This window comes from Panthera uncia, assembly GCF_023721935.1.
Source record: "Panthera uncia isolate 11264 chromosome A1 unlocalized genomic scaffold, Puncia_PCG_1.0 HiC_scaffold_17, whole genome shotgun sequence".
In the NCBI taxonomy this organism is placed as follows: Eukaryota; Metazoa; Chordata; class Mammalia; order Carnivora; family Felidae; genus Panthera; species Panthera uncia.
Window position 1 is genome coordinate 2,736,826 of NW_026057577.1, and position 21,069 is coordinate 2,757,894.

The window sequence follows — 21,069 nt, forward strand, 5'->3', positions numbered from 1 at the left end:
GCAGTCGGTTAAGCGTCCGACTTCAGCCAGGTCACGATCTCGCGGTCTGTGAGTTCGAGCCCCGCGTCAGGCTCTGGGCTGATGGCTCGGAGCCTGGAGCCTGTTTCCAATTCTGTGTCTCCCTCTCTCTCTGCCCCTCCCCCGTTCATGCTCTGTCTCTCTCTGTCCCAAAAAAAAAAAAAAAAAAAAAAAAAAAGTTGAAAAAAAAAAAATAAAATAGGTAGTAAAATGACATCTACTGCTTTTGATAGACTGCTATTTACATAATATTCAATAATGTATTTTTTTATTGCAGATAACCCTTTAAATGTTCTTAGATTTCCTGTGGTCTCCAATACTTTCACCAGTGATATGTTTATATTGAGAAGGAGTACCACCAATTAGTTTAGAGGTTTTTTCCTAACTTTTTTTGTGGTAATATATATATAACACAAAATTGACAATTTTAACCATTTTTGACTGTACAATTCAATGAAATTAAGTACATTCACATTTTTGTTCAGTTATCATAAAAATCCCTTTCTTGAATATTTTCACCATCCCAAATTGAAGCTTCTCATCCTACAATTCTGCTAACAATTTTTTGTATGAATTAATTTGCCAATTCTAATTACATCATACAAGTGGAAACACACAGTATTTTCCTTTTCTCTCTGACTTATCTCTGTTAGAAAAATGTTCTTATGTATTTTTTGTCTTTTATTATTATTATCATCATCGATTATTTTTAATTCTAATACAGTTAACATAGAGTATTATAATATTTTCAGGCATACAATATAGTGATTTTACACTTCTATACATTATTCAGTGCTTATCATACTAGATGTACTCCTTAATCTCCATTACCTATTTCACCCATCCAAAGGACATCTCCAATTTGGGAATCATCAGTTTGTTTTGGATGGAACTGGGGGCTATTATGCTAAGTGAAATAAATCAGCCAGAGAAAGACAAATATATGATTTCACTCATGTGTGGAATTTAAGCAACAAAACAGATGAACATACTGAAAGGGAATATAAGTGTAGGAGGCAAACCTTAAGAAACTCTTTAACTAAAAAAAACAAAAAAACAAAAAAATAAAAATAAAAAAAAAAGAAACTCTGTAACTATAAAGAACAAAATGAGGGGTGCTGGAAGGGAAGTAAGTGGTGTGTAGGTTAAATGGGTGATGAGCATTAAGGAGGGCACTTGATGTGGTGAGGATTAGGTGTTGTATGTAAGTGATGAATCACTGAATTCTCCTGAAACCAATATTTCACTACATAATAAATAATTAGAATTAAAATACACTTTAAGAAATAAAAAAAATTAAATTTTTGATTTAATAGTTCTAACATCTCTGCCACATATGATTCTGAACTTTGTTGTGCCTCTTTACATTTTATTTTGCCTTGTAGAGTGTTTTGTAACTTTTTTAGATGGGCAATGATTATGCACCCATTAAAATAAATGGTGTATAAAGCCTTTTAGTTATTTGATGGTGAGGTATGTATTTGAGGAGACAGCATTTGATACTCTTATGATTTGTCTTTAACTTTTAATACACTTCTGTTTCTGGACTGTGAAATTCACAAATATTTCTCATCTTGTCTCTTCATAGGGGGAAGTATGTGTACTTAAGGTGGAGTTGGGTGTTTTTCTTCTCCCATGTGGGAGACTGCTTAGTGTTTGGGTATTTCTATTTCCACATGTCAATTAAGTTGTGATTATTAATCCATGTTAGGGCAGATAAATATGTTAGGCTCCGGTTAACAGTTTCTCCTGAGGGAAAAACTTGGTAAAACTAAGAGTGCACTGGAGTATTTATTTTTTCTTGTTTTCCTTCTCCCTGCTGAAAGCTTTGGTAATTTTTTTTTCTAGGATTTACTGTGAGAACCTGACCTCTAAGCATAGGGACTCTTTATTTCAGGATTCTCCTGGAGATTTCAACTTTCAGAGTTGTCTACAATAAGACTTTAGCAATGAATCAATTATAGTTCAGGTTGTCCTGTTTCAACACTGGTTTATGCTCTGATATCTGCTCTAATGTGTCATTGCTACAGTAAGCTATGGAGCTTTACATTCACCTGACAATATCTCTAATGTTAAGGTCCACGGTTTCTCCTATATTCTTCTTTATGTTTTTAAAAAATTTTTTTCAATGTTCCATATATTTTTTTTAATTTTTTTTAAACTTACATCCAAATTAGTTAGCATAAAGTGCAACAATGATTTCAGGAGTAGATTCCTCAGTGCCCCTTACCCATTAGGTCCATCACCCTCCCACAACCCCTCCAGTAACCCTCAGTTTGTTCTCCATATTTATGTGTCTCTTCTGTTTTGTCCCCCTCCCTTTTTATATTTTATTTTTGTTTCCCTTCCCTTATGTTCATCTGTTTTGTCTCTTAAAGTCCTCATATGAGTGAAGTCATAGGATTTTTGTCTTTCTCTGACTGACTAATTTCACTTAGCATAATACCCTCCAGTTCCATCCACGTAGTTGCAAATGGCAAGATTTCATTCTTTTTGATTGCCAACTAATACTCCATTGTATATATATACCACATCTTCTTTATCCACTCACCCATCAGTGAACATTTGGGCTCTTTCCATACTTTGGCTATTGTTGATAGTGCTGCTATAAACATGGGGGTGCATGTGTCCCTTCAAAATAGCACACCTGTATCCCGTGGATAAATGCCTAGTAGTGCAATTCCTGGGTCATAGGGTAGTTCTATTTTTAGTTTTTTGAGGAACCTCCATACTGTTTTCCAGAGTGGCTGCACCAGCTTGCATTCCAATAAACAACGCAAAAGAGATCCTCTTTCTCCGCATCCTTGCCAACATCTGTTGTGGCCTGAGTTGTTAATGTTAGCCATTCTGACAGATGTCAGGTGGTATCTCATTCTGCTTTTGATTTGTATTTCCTTGATGATGATGAGTGAAGTTGAACATTTTTTTCATGTGTCAGTTGGCCATCTGGATGTCTTCTTTGGAGAAGTGTCTCTTCATGTATTTTGCTCATTTCTTCACTGGATTATTTGGTTTTTGGGTGTTGAGTTTGATAAGTTCTTTGTAGATTATGGATACAAACCCTTTATCTGATATGTCGTTTTCAAATATCTTCTCCCATTCTATCGGTTGCCTTTTAGCTTTGCTGATTGTTTTCTTTGCTGTGCAGAAGCTTTTTACTTTGATGAGGTCTCAGTAGTTCATTTTTGCTTTTGTTTCCCTTGCCTCCGGAGACGTGTTGAGTAAGGAGTTGCTGTCAAAAAGTTTTTTCCCTGCTTTTTCCTCAAGGATTTTGATGGCTTCCTGTCTTACATTGAGGTCTTTCATCCATTTTGAGTTTATTTTTGTGTATGGTGTAAGAAAGTGGTACAGGTTCATACTTCTGCATGTTGCTGTCCAGTTTTCCTAGCACCACTTGCTGAAGAGACTGTCTTTATTCTATTGGATATTCTTTCCTGCTTTATCAAAGATGAGTTGGCCATACGTTTGTGGGTCCATTTCTGGATTCTCTATTCTGTTCCATTGTTCTGAGTGTCTGTTCTTGTACCAGTACCATACTGTCTTGGTGTACAGCTTTGTAATATAGCTTGAAGTCTGGGATTGTGATGCCTCTTGCTTTGGTTTTCTTTTTCAAGATTGCTTTGGCTATTTGGGATCTTTTCTGGTTCCATACAAATTTTAGGATTATTTGCTCTATTTCTGTGAAGAATGCTGGTGTCATTTTGATAGGGATTACATTGAATATGTAGATTGCTTTAGGTAATATCAACATTGCAACAATATGTGTTCTTCGTATCCAGGAGCATGGAATCTTTTTCCATTTTTTGTGTCTTCTTCAATTTCTTTCATAAGCTTTCTATAGTTTTCAGTGTATAGATTTTTCACCTCTTTGGTCAGATTTGTTCCTAGGTACTTTATGGTGTTTGGTGCAACTGTAAATGGGATCGATTCCTTTATTTCTCTTTCTGTCACTTCATTATTGGTGTACAGGAATGCAACCGATTTCTGTGCATTGATTTTATATACTGCGACTTTGCTGAATTCATGAATCAATTGTAGCAGTTTTTTGGGTGGAATCTTTTGGGTTTCCATATAGAATATCATGTCATCTGTGAAGAGTGAAAGTTTGACCTCCTCCTGTCCAATTTGGATGCTTTTTATTTCTTTGTGTTGTCATATTGCACAGGCTAAGACTTCCAATACTATGTTGAATAACAGTGGCAAGAGTGGACATCCCTGTCTTGTTCCTGACCTTAGGGGGAAAGCATTCATTTTTTCCCTTTGAAGATATTGTTAGTGTTGGGCCATTCATATATGGCTTTTATGATCTCGAGGTGTGCTCCTTCTATCCCTACTTTCATGAGGGTTTTTTATCAGAAAAGATGTTGTATTTTGTCAAATGATTTCTCTTCATCTATTGAGAGGATCACATGGTTCTTGTGCTTTCTTTTATTGCTGTGAGGAATCACGTTATTTGTGTTGTAGATATTGAACCAGCCCTGCATCTCAGGTATAAATCCCACTTGGTCAATGTTCCTTATATTTTTGAGAGACAAAGAGAGAGGCAGAGTACAAGCTGGGGAGTGACATAGAGAAATGGAGGGGCAGAATCTGAAGCAGGCTCCAGGCTCTGAGCTGTCAGCACAGAGTCCAACGTGGGACTCAAACTCATGAACCACGAGATCATGACCTGAGCCAAAGTCTGATGCTCAACCGACAGAGCATTTATTCTTCTTTATTTTCTGGATATAAACAAAGTTCTCAATATTTCAATCTGTTTACATTTTTACTTGGTAAAATAACAGCAGATTCCCAGATTTCTTATGGGAAAACCTAGAAACCAGAAGTCTGAATATATTGATAATTTCTACCAAGAGAATTACTGAGCATTTTTGGCACTGAATTTTTAGCCTAGTCTAGATTGACTAGGAAAAATTAAAGTTACTTTTACCAAGCTGAAAATAAAAACTTGCTTTTGAATATAAGAGCAGACTATCCCTGGTGTACTCAGGCAATTAGAAATATTTATTCTTACAGCATGAAACACATGTGTGCAGCAAAATGAGGAAAACATTTTATTAGGTGTGTAGATATGGTTGTACTAATCTAAATTTCTATAGCAAATGAAGACATTTTAGTTCATAACTCAGAACTACCCACAATATATGTGGAGATTTGAGTTCAAAATTCAGTAGAATGTGAATATAGGATACAATGGAACCTGTAGGTGTGATTTCAGGGCAAACTTATCCTTAAGGAACCACAACAACCATGGGTGAATACCAGATGATAGACATATTGAGATAAGTCTCTGTTAAATCAGAGAAGTACTGAATCCCAAACAACCTATAAATCCCAGATAACACAGCGATCCTAAAATACTTCTGTGCTTCCTAAACAGTGTAGAGAAAGTGTGGATGCATACTTCTCTAAGAGATGCAAAGACGGTGAGAATGGCATGGAACTGTGGCACTCAGTGTATTCTAAAGATGAGGAAAAGTAAGGAAGCCCAGACCAGAAATAAACCCATGAATATATTGTCAACTAATTTACAACAAGGAAGTTAAGAATATACTATGGAGAAAAGACAGACTATTCAATAAATAAATATTCTATGTAATTTGCAGTTGGGAAAGTGGATGGCCACATGCAAAAAAAAAAATGAAATTAGAACATTATCTTAAACTCTACACGAATATTAGTTTAAAATGGACTAAATAGGGGCGCCTGGGTGGCTCAGTCGGTTGAACGTCCGACTTGGGCTCAGGTCACAATCTCATGGTTCATGGGTTCGAACCCTGCATTGGGCTCTGTGCTGATGGCTCAGAGCCTGGAGCCTGTTTTGGATTCTGTGTCTCCCTCACACTCTGCCCCTCCCCTGCTCATGCCCTGTCTCTCTCTCTCTCTCTCAAAAATAAATAAACATAAAAAACTTAAAAAAAAATAAAAATCAAAATAAAATAAAATAAAATGGACTAAATAAAATGTAAAAAGTGACACGATAAAATTTCTAGAAAAAAACAAGTGGTTAACTTCTAGACAGAGGTCTATATAATTAAATGTATTATATATTATATATATATATAACATATATAATATATAACATATATAATATAATTAATATAATATATAATATAATATATTATATATGTATATGTATTATATATGTTATATTATATATTATATAATATATTATCTTACACTAATGGCAAAAAGAACAAAAGTAAAAATAATCAAGTGGGACTATTTCAAACTAAAAATTTGCACAGCAAATAGAACCATCAACAAAATTAAAAGACAACCTATTGAATAGGGAAAATATACTTGGAGGTCATATGTGTGAAAAGGGGCTGGTATGCAAAATATATAAAGAACACATATAATTCAAAATTTAAAAAAAAGAGTACAAATTTGCAGAGTTGTGAGGAAGGATCATTTTCTGAAGAATAATCAGATGGATAAAGATACAAAAAAATGAATATCATAAGTTATCAGGATGCAAATACAAATCACAGTGAGATATCATCTTAAATATTTAGAACAGCTATTATCAAAAAGACAGGGAATAAGAAGTGTTGGTGAAGATGTGGGAAAATGGGAGTCTCTTCACTATTGCTGGGAATGTAAACAGGTGCAGTCATTATGGAGAAACCTATGGAGGTTTCCCATGACATTAAGAATGGTACTACCATATGATCCATCAATTCCACTGCTGCATATTTATCCAAATAATACAACAATACTCCTTGTAAAAGATATGATCTCTATGTCACTTACAGCATTATACACCATAGCTAAGAAGATAAGATAGGGAAACAACATAAGTATCCTACGTATCCATTGATGTGTGTGTGTGTGTGTGTGTGTGTGTGTGTGTTTACATTGATTTCAAATAAATCTGGCAATGTTATAGCATTTCTTGTTCTTTTGTCCTATTTTATCTATTTGGGGTGATATGGTAAATATATTAGAACTATTATAATGGATAATATCATCAAGTTGGACTGTTTCCAATCTCATTTCAATGTATTAATAAAATCTTATTACCCACATATTAAGGGGAAATATATGCCATTTATATTTATTGAAAAACTCCCACAATAATAGAGTAATTGGGAATATAAAATTTATTTGTCAAGTGTCAATTATCTTAATTTTCTAGATTAATATAATCTTTGTCTTCAATCTTGGAATGGCATTGTTCCCAATGAGTGTAAAAGGTGAAAATGATGTATTTCTAAAGCAGCAGGATTAATGAGAACTTTGTCGACACTTATACAGAGCAGATCCTCTGAATCAATCTTCTCAGGGTTCCCATCACCTCCTTGTTTCTCAGGCTGTAAATGATGGGGTTGAGCATTGGGGTCAGGATGGTGTAGAAGACGGCCAGAATTTTGTCCTCTGTTGGAGTTCTCAGCGATCTTGGGTGTAGATAAGTGTAAGCAAAGGGTGCATAGTAGAAAGTCACCACAGTGAGGTGTGTGCTACAGGTGGAATAGGCCTTCTTCCTCCCTTCTGTTGAGTGTATGCGGCAGATGGTGAGGAGAACTCGGCCATAGGAACATGCAATGCCAATGAAAGGTAACACAAGGAAGAGTGTCGTGCTCACAAACACCGTGTACTCATAGACCCAAATGTCCATGCAAGCCAGAGTCAACATGGCCGGGACATCACAGAAGAAATGATTTATGGTTCTGGATTGACAGTAAGGGATATGGAGGGCATATACAGTGTGAGCACAGGAGTTGATCGAGCTCATTATCCAAGATCCTGTTATCATCAGCACACATACTCTTTTTGTCATACGAATGGCATAGTGAAGAGGAAAGCAAATGGCCACATAACGATCATAAGCCATACGGGCCAATAATAATCCTTCTGCACCAGCTAAGGTAATGAAGAGGAAACTATGAACTCCACACCCAATGAAAGAAATCAACTTGTTTCCAAAGAGATAATTGGAAGCCATCTTGGGGACAATGGTGTAGATGTAGTTCAGATCCATGAGGGAGAACTAAGTAGAAAATACATGGGTGTGTGGAGATGGATGTCCAGGAGGATGACAATGATCATGGACAGGTTGCCACAAAGAGCCATTAGGAAAATGAGAAAAACAAAAATGAAGAAGAACAGGCCAATTCCTGATGGTGGGGATAATCCCAATAAGAAAAAATCAGTAGATGTTTTGTTACTATTTTCCATGGGACATTAATTTAGCTTTCCCTAAAGAGAAACATGCATTACGTACAGAAAATTAAGCTCTTGTTAATTCATTATTTTTGTTCCAAACTGTGATTTATTAATGAAACATTGTAACTCTTAAAAAACTTAACACATATTTTGATAAAACAAACCTGCCAGTTTTAATTTCATAGATAAAATATTTATAGGACATGCATATGTCTATGAAATATTTCATAAAAATCTGTAAATGTCTAAGAATAATATATTTCTGTAATGATTTTATTGAAATATATATGTTTTATGTTTCTACATAAATTTAGATATCAACATCAGAACTTATAGGTTTTATAATATACTCATTGTAAATCAATGTAAATGCATAACTTATAGACCCATGTCTGAATACATTTTATGACCCTTAGACAATGATTTTTCCTTTTATAATTAAGCACTATTTCTGAAAATAGAGTAGCCTATCAGTCATGCTCACATACTCTTTTTTTTTAGTTTTCCTCCAAAATCTTGCCAAATCAAGCTTTCTAGATCCTAAGCATCATTATCTGCTTTTTCCCCTAGAAATCTACAATTAATAATTATTGTCAAATATGTTTATATGAAGCATATTTTTTCTTCCCCCCTCAACATTCAAATGCTCTAGTTTAGGAAACCCCTTCCATGAAACCTTATTCTGTGAATTTGTTATAGTTTACATGACTCTGCTCAAGCATTATGAAAAGATGCATATTCTGTTCATCTGCTTCTCAGCAATTATTTAACATTATGCATTGGCCTTAGGGCACTTTTCCTTACCCAGTCCTTTTTCCCTCTTGTTTTTCTTATTTAAAATTCTTTCTATTTCTAGATGAGTATGAGAGTTTATCCATATATGTATCACCTCTTTGTCATTAAACTTAACTAACATAATAATGAGAAAAAATCAGCATAAATTTAAAGAAACTGGGAAAGAGAGAAGAGGAAGGAATCAGAGATAAAAAAAAAGTTAAGAACTTTTTTGGGAAAAAAAAAACTTTAAGAAACATAAAAGGAGAAGGCAAAATGTCATTTTGAGAGTATTCTACGTGGAAATGAGTGGTGGGAATCTTCTCCAGAGGAATACCATCAGTGAGTAAGCTCAGTATGTTATACCTAGAATGGATAGTAGTTCTTCAGTCTCTAATGCTCTTCTAGAACTAAAGCCATTAAATTCTTGAGGAAGGCTTTACATGAAAGACAGATGTAATCACACCCCCACCTACCCACACACACACCTTTACACACAGACACTGAATTAAAATGATTGGGATAAATGCAAGAAAACATTTCAAAAAAATCTGATGTCTTCAGAGAAAAATGAGAATTTGTTAAATATAAGTAAAAAATATCATGTTCTATATAAACTGAAGTGCCAAATATCAATAAAAGACTTCTGGAAATAAAAAGGATAATAATTAACATAAAAATTAATGAAAGTTTCAAACAATCAATTGATGAAATTAACCAGAAATAGTGCAACAATGGAACATAAAATTTGATATTAGAATGATAAGAGAATGAGGAATAGTATAAAATGACCCAACATATACTTATGGATATTCTTATAAATGCATATGACATCAATTTATTTTTGACAAAATATTTACTTATTTTACATGTTATACAAAACAATTTTAGAAACCATTATACATGAACTACAATGTTCAAAGAGGATGCAAAGAACACAGAAAAATAAACTAGAATTAATTTATCAAATGGAATTTTCATGAAAACACTAGTTTCTTGAAAACAGTTTCTTGGTAATTCTTAATATAAGCTAAATAGGTGCTCTAAAATCTTATTGAGAGAAATTATGATAATATGAGAATAAATATATCCAGTAGTATAAATAAAACAAACTCATGTTTCTTAATGATGTTATATATTTTATATGCAAACAATAAATTCTAGAAGATGGAACAATACCATCAATGCATGTCCTTAAACATAAAGTTGGATGTAACTCTGTTGAGAGAATGGGGGGCTAGAGGTGGGAGGAGAGAAAAGGTTGATGATATAGGGAGGAGGTGAGACTTAATCCACAGTGGCCTAAATTACAAATTATGGTCTTGGTATTTGGGATTTAAGAATAAAGCATTAGAAGATAAGCATATTGTTTAAAACACAGGAAGTATTGGAAAAGATTGTAAACTAATTTGAAGTATTAGCTTTGGGTTTCAACAGGAGTGGGTTATGGGACCATCATTCAACTCTGTGGTTTGTTGATGCCATGTCCATACATTATTTGTATAACATATTAAAGTGATATAAAAGTAATTTCAGTTCCTAATTTACATAGTAAAATTAGTGCAGATGTGAATCTCCAAATCCACTGTGAAGTACTTGCAGCAGGGTTAGGGTCTATGTGAAACAACTGATTTTCAATTATTGTGTGCTTACTGTCAATGTGCAAAGGAAATACTGGGAGATCTAGCTTTGTTTATAAAGTGGCATTTGGATAGGCATGAGAAGAGCATATTAGACTGATATCATGGCTATAATTTGGATTAGTAGTTTTAATTATCAACCAGATTGAAAATGTAATAATTGTAATTACCAAGGACATTAACATTGTTACTACTTCTATCTTTTATATTTTATACAGGGCCAGTTATGACAAAAATTCCATGAGGTAGTTAGGATTATTTCTGTTTAATCATGAGAAAAAACAACACAGAACAAAAATAATGCCATATCACATGACTGCTAAGGCAGTGATTTTGATTATCTATCTTCCTTTGTTCTTACATGCTAAATAACTTGCCATGTGATATCATTGAAAGAAGTTTTGCATCTGACAAGAAAGCCACCATAGCTATTAAATACCTGTTTCAAGATCTAAAGTAAAGAACTATATTTTTTAGGTAAAATGATAAGATCATTTCCCTTTTATTTTGATTTTACCCAGTGAAATAATGAAAACTAATCTATTTACATACCATGTGGAAAAAATTGCACCTGCTTCAATCTTTTAAATTTCACTAAAACTTTGGTTTGGTCCTCAGCATTACTGGCAATATGCAGTGGAGAAAAAGGGACACAAATGGTTTCTAGGTGAGTTGGAGAACTAAACCTTGAACACAAACAAGGTCCATACATGGTAGAACAAATAGAACTATACACTTTCAGTGGCCATCTCCACTGGGTAGGACCTAACATGTGTCAAGATTTGTACCAAGAATCAATTTTCTTTAATCCTTTAATCAACTCTTGAGGTTGATATAGCCATAAATATGGCTATGGATGTTTGCAGATGATAAATCAAGTTTCAGGGATTTTCTGCCTGAATTTAAATGCTTGGTAGATAGATTAAAATATTTATATATTAATTTTTATTTTAATTTAATCTTATAACTAAAAATTTTGGTAACAGTTATGAAATAAAAGAATATTTTTAGCTGCTCAAAACTAAAAGAGAAATAAAAAGAAAAATATAAAGCTATTAAAATAAAATTTACTATAGATGCAAGAGAGTCAAGAAGGTGTGTAAGTTCCTTTAATGACCAAATGAATTGGATAAGTGCCTATATTTTCTTCATTTCAATATCTTTCCTCTTTCCTCTAATTTGATGTTTTAATTATATTTCCAGTTGCTCCCTGCAGCAATACAACTTTAATCCATGAGGTAGAGAATACCCACAGCACTCCCAGATCCTCTCAATCACTCCCAGGTCTTCTAAATGAATTCTAATCCATGTTTTGCCCCAATATCAGTGTCCTTGGGTGATTTTGTTTACAAAGAAATGTCCTCCTCTCTATTATCTCCTCTGTAGATCAAGTTATAAATGTATATATTCAGTTCATTCCTACATCATGGTGAAGGAAATTCTCTTATGTCCAGTTTAAAAATAAATTCCATATTACCATTTTAATTTAATTTAATTAATATATTAGGCATTATTTAGCTTGTATGTATTATGTTTCTCATGTTTCCCACGTTTGTATTCAATTGCAAACAACATTTGTAAAGCATGTCACTTTTTTGATTCACATATTTACAGAATAAATAGATTTTTCAATATAGGTTCATTATTATAAAGATGAAACATGGATTCCAAGTGATTAGAAGTAAATTATTTAAAACTATAGAGTGATCCAGTGGCAGATCTGGAAAGGTGTCCTCTAGATACTATACAATATAGAATTTTCTTCTGAAACAAACTAATTTCGAAGAAAAATCTTTCAGATCATTAAATAGTCTGGTCACATTAGATTTGGTCTGATTATTTGTATAGCTGTAGCAAGAATATACATTTGCCAAAGAAGTTTTCCATTGCTTTGTTGAAAATTTTATAAAGAATCAGACTACACTTTTAAAAGTATTTGAATGTAAAAAAAAAAAAATCTTCACTAGTTTTCATGTAAATTTGGGTTGCTTTTTCTCTTTTCAAAAACCCTGGAATATTTTGAGTGCTGAACTTTACCAAAGGGAACTTTCTTACTTCACCTGTAAACAAAAAGTTCTATAAAAGATCACATTTTTTCCCCCCTAAGACAACCGGAACTTATTGGTTCCACAAAGTCTACCTTAGTTCTTTAAAAAGATTGGGTATACTTTTATCTCCATGTCCATAGATTGTAACTGTTTTTCCATTCCTATCATGTATTTAGAATTAACAGGATTGTGAAATGGCTTTCATTAACTGAATCAGATGACAAGAGGAGAGTCTTCTGGAGTCTAGCCAAGCATTGTTCTCTACAGTATTTCTGCTTGGAGATATATATAAAATTTTCATCCCTTTTAATGTTTCTATAGCAGATTCTACTAAAAAAGAACAAACAAAAAGTCATAATACTTTAGTGACTAAGGAAATAATAATCTTATTAAATATTGAAGCATTGCGTATTTTTAGATGTTTAGAATGTTATAGAACTTGTGATCCATGAGGATTTTATTGTAAAAGGAGATCTAATATGTACAGTATTTGAATGTGCATATAACAGCATATATATATTTTTTTTTTTTCATGAAATTCCACAATGGTGAATCAGCATTGATAGACAAATAGGAAAGTAGGTAGACAGATATTTTGAGAGATGTATGATTCACCAGTATATACTGTGAGTTTGGATTCAGACACAAGATATGTTTATTTGCTTTAGTGTAAAGACATGATGCAGACAGTTTTGAGCCAATGCTAGATTGGATTCTAGTTCTGCCACTTACTAGAAATGTAAACTTGGATTAATGAATTCAAATCTCTGAGCCTGTGCCTCCTAAGTACAGCAAATCAACATCACAATGAGATATAATTTTACACCATTTAGAAAGCGTATAAGCAAAAATAAAGAAATTAAAGAGAATGTGGAGAAAAGAGAACACTTGAGCCTTATTGATGGGAATATAAATTAGCACAACCATTATGAAAAATAGGAGTTCATCAAAAAGTTAGAAATAAAACTACCATATGATCCAGCAATCCCATTTCTATTATATATCTAAATGAAATGAAATGAAATCAGTTACTTGAAAAGATACTTGCATTCCTGTAACTATTATTGCAGTCTTATTCATAATATCTAAAGTATGAACATTAACTTTATATGTCCATTGACAAATAATGGATAAATGAAATATAATATATATGAATATCACAACAAAATGAAATGTGTGAGTATATATATTTATATACATATTAATATATAAATATTCATACACGTATAAACACATTTCACACACACACACACACACACACACATATATATACACACATATACATATTCAAACAACGCTAGCAACATGGATGAACGTGGAGTACATCAAGATAAGTGAAATCAAGCAGACACAGAAAGACACTGTTTAGTTACAATGACGTGTGGAATCTGAAATGGTCAACCTTTAGAATTAGCAGAATCGTGGTTGTCAGCAACTAAGGAGAGAGACAATGGGAAGATGTGGGTCAGATGCTACGGTTTCCATTATACCTAATGAATAGTTCTGCAGATCTATTGTACAGCAATTTAAATGTAGTTAATAACGTTGTATATTTGAAATCTTCTATTAGAGTAGATGTCACCAGATGGTAGTATGGTAGTTGATGGATTTGTCAATTAGTAATTTGATTGTAGTGGTTATTTTATTTTTTATAAATTTTTTTTAACGTTTATTTATTTTTGAGACAGAGAGAGACAGAGCATGAGCAGGGGAGGGTCAGAGAGAGAGGGAGACACAGAATCTGAAGCAGGCTCCAGGCTCCGAGCTGTCAGAACAGAGCCCGATGCGGGGCTCGAACTCAGGGACTGTGAGATCATGACCTGAGCTGAAGTCGGCCGCTTAACCGACTGAGCCACCCAGGCGCCCCTGTAGTGGTTATTTTAATATGTAAGTATCTTAAATCCAGTTTACACCTTAGATACACACAATTTTTGTCAATTATACCTCAATAAATCTTGGGGAAAAGATAAGTTGTTACAAGATTGAATGGGATAATTTATACTGGATATTTCAACTGTGAGCTGCATGAGTGATCAGTGAACAGTCTGTAACATTTTTTAGCATTTTTATCAGCACCATTGCCACTAAAATCTACAAAGTTACCATCGTATCTTTTTTTTATCCACACACCTGTCATTCTTAGATTTCTCAGTGACATTGTTCCCAAAATGTTTCAATGTTTTCAAAAAACATCCTATGATGATAACACAGGTATAATTATTATTTAACTGGAAATTTAGTGGTATACAAAGAGTTTTTCTTTTTTTTAATGCAAAAATTAAACACATAAAGGTGTACAATTGGGAAAATTTGTGTTAAAAATAATCATAATATCTCCACTCTACTTATGAATACCTAAATTATTTCCAGAAGGTGTCATTTACATTAGGAAATATATTACCGTTTCCATAGACAGATATATTTAGTCATTACTATTTGACTTTTATTATAAATTCTGATACTTTTGAATAAAATCTAGGCAAGAAATCATTTAATTAGAAATGACAGACTCATATAAAGGGAAAAATGTGCATAAGCAATAATAAGTTTACCTTGGGAACCATTAAACCACTTTGTACTCATTGACAAAATAATCCTAGTCCCCAATCCAAGGAAGAAAAAGGAAATGTTATTGCTGATTGGTGGCCACATGAGAGCTTCATTCATTGAATTTCATGTGAGCCCATCTAAAGCCTTTCCCAATATGACTTAAACCTGTCTCTTACAAAGACCCTCATTTCCTCCTATCCAGAGAGTATGTTTATGAACTAGCTCCAAAACCACTTTTTAAAAATTTATTTATTTTTGAGAAGGAGAGAGAATTGGTGAGCAGGGGAGGGGTGGAGTAGGAGGGAGACAGAGAATCCAAACAGGTTCCACTCATCATGGAGCACAACACTGGGCTCTTGCCATGAACCATGAGATCATGACCTGAGCCTAAATCAAGACCCAGATGCTTAACCGACTGAGCCACCCAGGCACCCCAATACCACTTTCTATTGTAAAAAATGCAACTCCAACTCCACATTAAATCTTCTAATCTGAACTTGGACAACTCTCACATAGATTATGTCACTCTTTTTCTAAACTGACAACCTTAAATCTGGAATGATTTCATTCCAGTCAATAATATATAATTCCAAAAGAATTAACTCGATAGGATCATCTATGTGACCTCATCATATGCATGCATGAAAACAGCTCTATTTTTGTAGAATAAAATCTATGTTACATGCACTATACCAAAGCAGTCTTTATTTATCTGCAATCTTTCCCATTGGCAGGGAGTGCATTATAGGCTCTAGACACAGTGTACCTTTCCTTTGTCAATGGATAATATATATCTTTCAAAATCAGTTATTTTTTTCTAAAAATGTCTTGGTTCAGACAAAGTCTTCTCACACTTGCAGGCCCATTTGCATTCATATAAATATTTACTATGTATTTTATCACAGGGATTTATTATTTTTAAAGTGGCCATATTTTCATGAAATTAGTGTCTACTATAGTTTTCTTTACCATAAACCCAGAATAGAAGTTCATAGATGCTCATAGAAAATATCAGCCATTGATTATAATATCAATTCCACCATATTCTACTACCACTTCACAATAGCTTATTAGGTGTAAAACCATTTTTTTTCAGAAAAACATAATGTTTTGTTTTAGGCTTAAAGAGATTTTTATGTTTTTTTTAAGTATACAAGTGTATAAACAATCTCTTTACTTCTTATTTTAATTATATATAAAATTTAAAAACAAATTATAATAAATATATAAAATATAGAAAATATATAAAATATTATAAAATATATATTATTTTATATAGATATAAATTATTGTATATATATATAAAATATATATATTTATATAAAAATATATAAAAATATAACAAATGTATAATATCTCTTAAACCAAGTTTAGTCAAATAAAATTTTCCTTTGAAATTCCATAGTTAATTAGATGATTTAAAATGTATCAGCTGCTTATTCTAATAGCTTACTAAAAATAGTTTTTTATTAAATCTAATCAAAATTATGTTAAGCACTTGCAGAAGTATCTCAACTTTTAAATGATTAATAAATTTGGGGCGCCTGGGTGGCTCAATCGGTTAAGCGTCCAATTTCGCTCAGGTCACGATCTCGCGGTCCTCGAGTTTGAGCCCCACGTCGGGGCTCTGGGCTGATGGCTCAGAGCCTGGAGCCTGCTTTTGATTCTGTGTTCCCCTCTCTCTCTGCCCCTCCCCCGTTCATGCTGTGTCTCTCTCTGTCTCAAAAATAAATAAACGTTAAAAAAAATTAAAAAAAAAATAAATGATTAATAAATTAAAATACAATGGAGACATGTACCTTTTATTATCTCTCACACTTACACACTTACTAGTTTGAATAGCTGATATTGGTCCTCCAGTCTTCATATGAACAAAGTCATTTTTTCTGAAGAGACTTCTTTGAATATTTTTCAAATCAATGTTTATATTTATCTCTCATCCCTGCACTTGACATTTTAGATAACTCCATAAGGACTCAACAGCAATCATGATTTCAGGACATCATGGAGATTAAGGATAACACTTGGTGTTTTTTTGTGTGTGTGTGTTCATTTGGGAATGTCCACTGAGACTTTAATAATGTAAGTTAAATCACCAATAGCTCTGCATGGCCTTAGGCCAAAGTTTGGAAATGAGTTCTAATAATTTGTGTAGTTGTTTTCATAGTTGTGTTAAAGGTCAGTTCAGTGGGTTAACAAATATATTTATTCAGACTTTTTGAATATTATTTCTCTTGTATATATGTTCTTTATATATATTGGATATTACCCTCTTATTGGATATATCATTTGCAAATGTCTTCTCCAGTTAAGAAGATTGCCTTTTTATTTGTTGATAGTTTCTTTCACAATGTATTTAAAAAAACATTTTTGGTGTATTTCCAATAGTTTAATTTGGATTTTTATTTCCCTTGCCATAGGAGTGATATGTGTCTATGGCTAATGCCATGGAAATTACTGCCTATGTTTTTTTTTAATCCATTTTGAGTTTATGTTTGTGTATGGTGTAAGAAAATGGTATAGTTTAATTCTTTTGCATCAAACTGTCAAGTTTTCCCAGCATCATTTACTGATTCACTCTTGGTAGTGTGTGTATTTCTGAAAATGTGTCCATTTATTCTTGGTTACCCAATTTTTAATGTATGATTATTTCTATTCAATTCACAATTATTTGACTTCTATACAGTTTATAATAATGTACCCACTCTCTTCGCTGATACTGATATTTTGAGCCTTCTGGTTTTGTTTTGTTTTGTTTTTGTTTTTTGGTTAATATTTTGTAAATTTTCTAAGAATCATGTGTTAGTTTTGATGTTTTCTTTGGTGTTTTTTTCTATACAATATATTATTTACCTCCACTTTTTTTGTAAGTTATCTCACACCCAAAGTTGGGCTTGAACTCACAACCCCGAGATCAAGAGTCACTGTTGTGAGGCACCTGTGTGGCTCAGTCAGTTGGGTGGCAGACTTCTGCTCAAGTCATGATCTCACAGCTAATGGGGTTCTGTGCTGACAGCTCAGAGCCTGTAGCCTGCTCCAGATTCTATGTCCAGATTCTCGGTCTCCCTCTCTCTCTGCCCCTCCCCCGCTTGCATTCTGTCTCTCAAAAAATAGATAAACGTCAAAAAAATAATAAAAGAGTTGCATATTCTACCTATTGAGCCAACCAGGTGCCCCATCTCTTCTCTGTATTTTTTTTCCCTTTCGTTACTTTTGTATTTTTTTCCGAGTTAAGTTATAACATTTATTTGTTGATTTGAGACCTTCCTTATTTTTAACATGTATTTGTTTACTGTGATAAATTCCCTTTTAGCACTGCTTTTTCTCAGCTTACTAAGTTTCAGTATCTTTGTTTATATCTTCATATGCCTCAAGTTGTTTTTTTGTGAATCTCCATTGTGATTTCTTAAACTTTCTATTTAATAGTGTATTGTTCAATTTTCATATAATTATAAGTTCTAGTTTTTCTTCTGTTATTCATTGCTTGCCTCTTTATATTTTTATCACAAAATTTGCTTTATATGATTTCAACATTTTAATCTTATTACAATGTATTTCATGATAAAATCCAGGATGTGGTCTATCGTGTCCATACGGATTTAAGAAAATTGCATATTCAGATGTTGTTCAGAGAAGAGTTTTGTTTGTATCTTTTAAGTCTGACTAGTTTACAAGTCTTTTTTTTTTTTTTAATTTTTTTTTTCAACGTTTTTTATTTATTTTTGGGACAGAGAGAGACAGAGCATGAACGGGGGAGGGGCAGAGAGAGAGGGAGACACAGAATCGGAAACAGGCTCCAGGCTCCGAGCCATCAGCCCAGAGCCTGACGCGGGGCTCGAACTCACGGACCGCGAGATCGTGACCTGGCTGAAGTCGGACGCTTAACCGACTGCGCCACCCAGGCGCCCCGACAAGTCTTTTTTTTTTTTTAATATCTCTTTTATCTGGTTGTTCTATCCATTACTGAAAGTGGGATACTTGAAGTTTCAACTATTCATGTAGAATAGTATCCAATTATTTTTCCATTCAATTCTTTCAATATGTGCTTCACATATTTTGGGAATCTGAGGTTTGGTGCATATATGCTTATAACTGTTATATATTCTTAGTTTAAATTCAACTGTAAATCATGTATAATGTCCTTCTTTATCTCTTACAAATAATTTTGGACCTAAGTTCCACTTTGTCTGATATTAGTGTAACTATTTTTTTCTGGCTATACTTTTTGTGGATTATCTTCTGTTTCACATGCTTTTATTTTCAGGCTATTGAGACTATTTTTTTGAGACTTTACATATATGAAGTGAATCTCTAGACTGCATGCCCTTATATATGTATAATGTCTGTATGGTAAAATTGGGATATTTAATCCACTTACACTTACAGTAATTTCTGATGAAGATTGACTATATGTTGCCATTTTGCCATCTGATTTCTGTATATATGATAGTTTGTTTGCTTCTTATTTTCCCCAGTACTCTCTTTTGTTCATGTGTAGTTTATTTTATTTGTAGTAGCAATTTTTGATTCCCTTTTATTTCCATTTGTATATACTCTATAGTTATTTTCTTTATGGTTACCACTGAGATTACATGTAATATTTTAGAAGTTTATCAATTTAATTTGAACTGATACTAACTGAAATTCAATCACATATAGAAACTCTATTTCTATACATATTTCCTCCTCACTTTAGGTTATTGATGTCACTAATTCTTTATATTTTGTGTAAAATTAGGTTTACAAGTCAATATTAGAGTAATATCAACTTTTATATTTTCCCATGTATTTAAGTTACTGGAAAACCTCAGAATGTCATATGGCTTCAAGTTACAGTGTAGCATCATATTATTTCAACCTAAAGGTCTCCTTTTGATAGTTCCTCTAGGAAAGGTCTATTAATAATGCATTTCTATTGCTTTTGTTTACCAAAAATATCTTTGTTTCTCTCTTTCTTTTTTGAAGGGAAATTTTCCAGATATAATTTCCGTTAGAAGTTTGTAATGCTGTCATCATTTTTAATATATTTCTCATCATGTTCAATTCTCAATCTCTGCTGAGAACTCAACAGATAATCTTACTGACAATCTTAAATTTGACAAGTTTCTTATGTCTTGCTGTTTTCAATAGTTTCCTTCCATCTTTGGTAGTTTGATTAATTGTAGCTGTTAGTGAATCTTTTTGAGGTTATCCTAGCTGCAGTTTGTTGAGTTTCTTGAGTTTCTTGGATTTTATATTCATGTCTTTCATCATATTTAAGAAGATTTACCTATTTTTTATTCAAGCAATCTCTCTGCCCCTTTAACTTTAATTTCCTCTGGGACTCCTATAATGCATGTATTGTTCCACTTGATGAACTCCCACTTAAACTCTTTGTTATGTTCCCCTTCATTCTTTGGTCTTTCTGTTCTCAGAATTTACATATATGTTCCCAACTTTGTCTTCCTTATTTTTTTTCTGACTGTTTAAATCTTCCATTTTATCTCTCTGGTAAATTTTCATTGTAGTTTTTGTACTTTTCAGCTTTAGAATTTCTGATTTGTTTCTTTTTTAGGATTCCCATCTCTTTTTTATATATTCTCATTTTATTTATATGCCATTTTAAACAAAATCCTTGACTTATTTTTTTATTTGCCCATCTGATTATATTAAAGACAGTTTAATATTTTGTCTAGCAATTCTTCTGTGTTTTTTCAGAGACATTTTCTATCGATGTATTTTTTTTCCAAAGTATGGTCCATGTTTTCCTACTTTTTTGTAAGCCTTACGATTATTTTGTTGTTTTTGTCAAAAAAAAAAAAAACAGGCATTTGAAAAAACTGCCATCTCTAAGTTTATACAGACTTCCCCTTGTATCCATCACTATAGTA

General features: G+C 32.9%; 1 pseudogene; it reads right to left on the reverse strand.

Moving 5' to 3' along the window:
• Window positions 1–7,270: 7,270 nt before the first annotated feature.
• On the reverse strand, window positions 7,271–8,199 carry LOC125934800 (olfactory receptor 2L2-like; annotated as a pseudogene).
• Between the last annotated feature and the right edge of the window lie 12,870 nt (window positions 8,200–21,069).